This window comes from Neofelis nebulosa, chromosome 4 (assembly GCF_028018385.1).
Source record: "Neofelis nebulosa isolate mNeoNeb1 chromosome 4, mNeoNeb1.pri, whole genome shotgun sequence".
NCBI classification, from domain to species: Eukaryota; Metazoa; Chordata; class Mammalia; order Carnivora; family Felidae; genus Neofelis; species Neofelis nebulosa.
The window spans coordinates 43,626,636-43,632,084 of NC_080785.1; the positions used below are offsets into that span (position 1 = coordinate 43,626,636).

General features: G+C 46.1%; 1 non-coding gene across 1 annotated transcript; it reads left to right on the forward strand.

Annotated features, from left to right (window-relative positions):
- Positions 1–3,914: 3,914 nt before the first annotated feature.
- On the forward strand, positions 3,915–4,021 carry LOC131511201 (U6 spliceosomal RNA). The gene has a single exon (XR_009261404.1). It is a non-coding gene; the product is annotated as a U6 spliceosomal RNA (small nuclear RNA).
- Positions 4,022–5,449: the final 1,428 nt, after the last annotated feature.

Sequence of the window (5,449 nt, forward strand, 5' to 3'; positions counted from 1 at the left end):
GACAACTGATCAGCTTTGCTCTGCAAGACGAAATCTATTTTCTATTCTCATCCCAGGCCTGTATCTTTCAACTTGACATAGGAAGTGGGGAGATAATGGGTGAAGAATAGATGAATGAAGAAGACATGAGTCCCCAAACTTCCTGGTTACCACTGTTTTCACCTTTCTTACCCCAATTATGTTTTCAGCTGGAGCTAGGCATGATGGGGAACTATAAATCTCGTTCAGGGGCACCTGGGTGGCCCAGTCAGTTGAGTGTGTGACTCTTAATTTCAGCTCAGGTCATGACCTCAAGGTTTGTGGGATCGAGCCCTGAGGTGGGCTCTGTGCTGACATCATGGAGCCTGCTTGGGATTCTCTCTTTCTCTCTCTCTCTCTCTCTCTCTCTCTCTCTCTCTCTCTCTCTCTCTCCCCTTTCCTTCCTCCCTCCCTCCCTCTCAAAATAAATAAAGAAACACTAAAAAATTAAGAGATCCAGTTCAGCCACTAACTTCCCTCGTCTGTGCCTCATTTTTCTCATCTGGAAAATGAAAGGATTTGAATGGATAATGGGATAAGATCTGTTCTGACATTGAGTTTTTAGAATCCCACAGATGCCAACAGAAAGTCAGCCTACTGAGCCTTGCGTGGGGCACCTCTGGGGAGCAGCTGGAGGGCAGTGCAAACCAGGCAAGCCGCGGAGGGGAAGAGGAAGCTGAGGTTCTGGCTAACCCACACGCTAAATTAATAGCTTCTGGATAACTGAGAGTTGCTATCATTAGACACTGTTTGTATTAGACAATCCATATGGTACAGAAGGTGGCTTAGGCGCCTTGAGGTCTCTCAGTAGGAAGCTGATGAAAAACCACATCTGGAAAGAGATTTCTCTAAGGATCAAGACTAGTGGAAAAAATTTTGTATATCGTTGTTTGCTTCCCTCTTGAGCACCATGGCTGATCCCCAGCTTCATGTGGCCAGTTTGGCAGACGTCCCTACCCAAAGGGACTTCGCAACAAAGAAACCTTTTTCGCTAATGATGTCCCCTGCTTCCCTGTTTTCCAGCTTCTTTGGCCTCGGAGGGATGCATTTGGTAGACAGGAGACGTGGCAGGACGTGGTCACAGCTCCATGCAAGAGGGCAGGAAAATGTTCATGCTTGGAACTGCACACTCTGCACACTCCATATCCATGGAGCAGGCTTGGGGTTATTACCCCATTTGCTATCTCAGTATCGAGATCAGTTGTTGGGAGCCAGCTTGCCAGTGGCCTGGGTTAAACTTCAAGAATGCAGATAAGGCTGAGAGGCTCGGAGCCATGGTATTTGGATGTCTAGCTAGGCATTTTGCAGGCCTGGCTTGGCTTAATTTATTAATTTGTTAGTATTCAGGCAGGACCATGGCAAGGTTCTGTGCTTACCTCTTGAAATGTGCCTTTTTCTCAAGCTCCCTACATGTGCATTCAGGGGCTAAGTATGTGAGGCCCTCCCTGTCTGAGGAATTCAACATGACAGGAATGATGTCTGTCTTTCAGTTGGGCGGTTTTTTTAAAAAACCCTTTGACTAATGCTTAATAAAATAAACATCCTTTGTCTACTTTCACTTTTATTTTTTTTAAGTTTATTTATTTATTTTGAGAGAGAGAGAGAGCGAGAGGGAGAGAGACAGAGCATGTGTGAGCAGAGGACGGGCAGAGAAAGTGGGAGAGAGAAAATTCTAAACAGGCTCTGTGCTGACAGCGACTCAGGGCCTGATCCCACAAACCTCGAGGTCATCACTTGAGCCAAGATCAAGAGTCGAAAGCTCAACTGATTGAGCTACCCAGGCACCCCTACTTTCACTTTTAAAATTCATCTTGGCTAGAGGTGGTAACAATAACGGGGGAAACCATTCCTTACTGACATTGCTTTTTAAGTCTAGGATGCCCAGGGGTCTCTGACCAGAAAAGAAGAGTGTGATTTAAAAGGAGCTGACCTTGGGGTGCCTGGGTGGCTTAGTCAGTTAAGCATCTGATGTCAGCTCAGGTCATGATCTTGCAGTTCGTGAGTTTGAGCCCCATATCAGGCTCTGCAATGACAGTGCAGAGCCTGCTTGGGATTTTCTCTCTCTCTCTCTCTCTCTTTCCCCCACTCATGCCTTCTCTCTCTCTCTCAGAATGAATGAATGAATGAATGAGCTAAACTTGTTTGTCTCCCTCTCTTGAGTTGGGTTTTTTTTTTACATCCATTCCATCCATTAATCAATTCCTTTCCTTCTGTCCACCTGTCTGTCTATCCATCCATCCATTTATGTATCTATCCATCCATTTACTCATTCAGTTGTTTAACAAACATTGCCTGTGCTCAGCACTGAGTTTGCCGTGGTGAACGAGACAGACCCAACTTCGGCCTCCATCTCCACTAGCACAGGGCCCGTGTCTTGTTGGGGGAGGTTCTGTATTGGTGGGCACTCCTGAAGGTGCTGGGCTGCAGGCATAGCTGGTTCTCAGTGTGCGTGCACACTGCTTGCTGCACAGTCTCTGATCTTTCAAAAACCAAGGAAAGTTTTCTTGTGGCCATGGGGGTTTTGACTCTATCTTCAGGATTTGTGTATTGAAGTTGGGAAAGAGAAGAATGAACACAGTCGGAGTCTTGTTGGCCCTGCTGTCTTCCAGTGTGGTGGAGAGAGGCTTCAGTTTGGAGCTGTCCAGCTGGGCACTCACTCTGACCTGCCCAAGCCCAAGTTTCTCCTTCTCTCCTTCAACTGCAGATGATAATATTTATTCTATCATGTTGTCATTGTGAGGATTGCATGAGATAAAGTGCACTGGGTGCTTGGCAGAGGGCCTGCCATATTATAAGTATTATAAGTTCCTCCTTATTTCCTTCCCCGAAACAGGAGCTTTTACTCTTATTTAACCTCTTATGTAAGCTCTCAGGAGCTTTTCTCTTCATTGCTACTGAGACAGAGCTCTTTTGCTTCCGTAAGTGTTGCTAGTGGCTGTCAGTCACTAAGATTTGGACCTTCTGCATTTTACATTTCTGAGCAAATCTTGGGTTCCTTACCAGGCTTTCACGTAATAACAGGCAATCAAAGCAGGGTTTTAAGCAAATTACCTTAAGTAATGATTATCTTTCACACAAGAACTTACAGACAGGACCCAGTTATTCTGTAATGCACATTCGCATTCTCTGTCGGTGTGTGTGGGGGTGTGTGGGGGGTGTATTTCTGGGTATAAATATGATTCGGTTCCCCTTAAAATTTTACCTAAAATAGTACTGAATTATATCTGAATAGTTGAAAGTAGTATGAGTTCTGAGTACAAGAAGGGGGAAAGACAAGGGAGGAATAGAAAAGTTTTCTCTCCTTGTAGACCCATGAACGACACAGCTCTGTAAGACAACAGGGAGGGCTTCCTGGAAGCAGAGGAGAGCCAGTGGCCTGTGTCTGCTATGCAGAACAGAAGCAGGTGTGGCCTGCCTCCGGCCGAGTGGTTTATGCTGCCCCAGGGCCTGGTTTTCGTCTCTGCCGTGGGATAGCATCTCCTCTGGGAGGCAGACATGCCACCCCACAGGGCATGTCGGCATTTGGGACCCCTTCCCCACCTGCACAAATTTGAGGGACAATATGAGATGGTCTTCATTTTGTGAGAAGCTCAAGGTCCCCAGAGGTAGACCAGCTGAAATGTGAGCCTGTGTGTGGCTCCCCATGGGCCCCAAACTGGGCAGTGCCCTGAGCCAACCTTCTTCCGTCAGCTCAGCAGTGGCCTCCTTGACCTGCTTCTATTTTTTCCCTTTTCCCTTGTTTCCTCCAAGTCCTCAAAACCCCTCTGGGTCCTTCCCACAGTGTGACTATATTAGTTTCCCATGGCTACCGTAGCAGATTACCCCCAAGTCAGTGGATTAAAACAGCACACATATTCTAGTTCACAGTTTCCATGGGTCAAGAGGCTGGCACGGCTATGCTTGCCTCAGCAGCACATGTACTAAAATTGGAACGATACACAGAAGATTAGCATGGTCCCTGTGCAAGGGTGACACGTAAATTTGTGAAGGAAGCTGGGCATGGCCGAGTTGGGCTTTCTGCTTGGGGTCTCACAACCCTGCAATCAGGACACTGACTGGGCTATATTTTCATCTGAATGCTTGACTAGGAAAGAATCCACTTCTAAGTTCATTCAAGTTGTTGGGGCAGAATTCATTTCGTTGCAGCCGTAGAACTGAGGGACCTGGGTTCTTGCTGGCTGTCAGAGGGAGGGCATTCTCAACTCCTAGACAAGGATGCCTGTGATCCCTCCACATGGCCACTTACTCCATTGGGCCAGCAAGGAGAATCTCCAGCCATAGACTCCATTAGCAAGACGGTCTTTTATAAAATAACATAGTCATGGGAGTGATATCCATCACCTCTGCCATATTCTACTGGTTGGAAGCAAGTCACAGGTCCTGCCCCCGCTCAAAGGGAAGGGATTATACAGGTATGAACACTGTGGGTTGGAGGTCATGGGAGCCACCTTAAAGTCTGCCACCACTGTGGACTCCCTTTTTTCATTTTTCAGGAAATATTTTAATGGCAGAGAACAGCTGTAAGCTCTCAGCCACTGCATCAAACCTAGCCCCTTCTAGATGGACTCCTCACCTATTCCTGGCCTCTCTTCTGCAAGACCTGGTCCTCAGGCTCACGGTCATCCACAGACCGTCTCAGCAGCCATCTTCCTTCCAGTCACCTGCACCCAAGACCTCTGATGCAGCCTTCAAGTGTCTCCCTTTCTCCCTCAGTCTCACAGTTACTTCCAAGTCCTGTCACTATCAATTCCTAATTGTCTCTCCAATAAATCTGCTCTCTTTTCTCTTCATTGCTACTGAGACCAGCTTAGTCTAACTGTTCCTTATCTTCCATTAGAACTAGTACAGTAACCCCCAGCCAACTTCTCCTCCTCACTGTCACCCCCTCAAACGTTTTCTCATATCCCTACCACCATCTCCCTTCCACACTCTTCCTTCTAGCAAATCCAGAACATGAATTGTTTTCCTTCTGCACCAGGCTTTGCTCACCTTGCTCTGTTTCTCCACAGTACTCTTCCCCCACCCAATCCCTACCATTTTACCCGTGCAGAAAATCACTCATCCATCAAAATCTAGCCAGGATCCTGGCAAGCTTTTCCTGACTACAGACAAAATAATTTATTCCCCTAATTCCGTCTTTTGATTTAGTTCTGCTTATTTTTTTGTGTTTTTCTTTTTCTTTTGTTTTATATTCACATAACTAAATGCACCGTGCCTTGCATTTTTGGGGTGTTGACTGCTCTCTGCACCAATGCTTGAGGAAAGAAAGTGTCACTTCTTTATCTTTATCTTCAAGGCATCAAACACAGCAATCCAATGGAGTTATCAATAAGTATTGTTGAACTGAATTAGTATTTCCAAAATTATTTGGCTAGCTTGGGAAATTTGTTAAATCCTGCATAATATAGTGACTTTTAAATTTCTTTCTTTA